We start from the raw sequence: 601 nt of genomic DNA, 5'->3' as shown, positions 1-601 counted from the left end.
TTCATAACGCACAAGTCTTTCGCCTTTTACTAAAGACTTCCGTGGAGAGGAACACCAATGAGTTGAACCTATTTTTGGCAGGCCAATTGAAAGTACTGCACCATGACAAGCGACACGTGTGCCACGAGGTTGACACGGGCAGCAAACAGTTGGGGATCATCGCTTCTCGGCCTTTTGGCTAAGATCAAGTGTAGTATCTGTTCTTATCAGTTTAATATCTGATATGTCCTCTATATGAGGATAACTTATTAAGCAGATTTTTAGCACTGGGAGATGAAAAAGGGGCTTGCTCCGTTCACTCCACGCATTGACCTGGTATTGCAGCATCGCCAGGAACGGTGCACCCTTCGAATGACTTGTGAACAACAAAACATCAAACTCTTTAATGCAAGACACGAGGCTGTGTATGTGAGTAAAGAAAAGCCCTGTTTACTCCTTAATTGTGCTCTTCCTGGAACCTCATTGTTCTCCCACTCTCAAATCACTATATCCATCAGCCGTGTCTGCTGGGGAAATTATTTCCAGCTCTGAATCAACAGCGAGGGGAAGGAAGATAAATACAGCTATTCAGTTTCGCCGATTTGATTGGAGGAAATAAATT

At 43.8% G+C, this 601-nt stretch overlaps 1 non-coding gene and 1 pseudogene across 1 annotated transcript; both read left to right on the top strand.

Moving 5' to 3' along the window:
* On the top strand, positions 1 to 98 carry LOC129114702 (U5 spliceosomal RNA; annotated as a pseudogene; the record flags this gene model as incomplete).
* Positions 99 to 158: 60 nt separating this feature from the next.
* Positions 159 to 349, top strand: LOC129114701 (U2 spliceosomal RNA). The gene has a single exon (XR_008532654.1). It is a non-coding gene; the product is annotated as a U2 spliceosomal RNA (small nuclear RNA).
* The last annotated feature ends 252 nt before the right edge of the window (positions 350 to 601 follow it).

The sequence above is a fragment of the Anoplopoma fimbria genome, unplaced genomic scaffold (genome assembly GCF_027596085.1).
Source record: "Anoplopoma fimbria isolate UVic2021 breed Golden Eagle Sablefish unplaced genomic scaffold, Afim_UVic_2022 Un_contig_5698_pilon_pilon, whole genome shotgun sequence".
Classification (NCBI taxonomy): domain Eukaryota; kingdom Metazoa; phylum Chordata; class Actinopteri; order Perciformes; family Anoplopomatidae; genus Anoplopoma; species Anoplopoma fimbria.
Note: the sequence above shows the minus strand (reverse complement) of the source record. Positions and strands in the feature narration are given on the sequence as shown.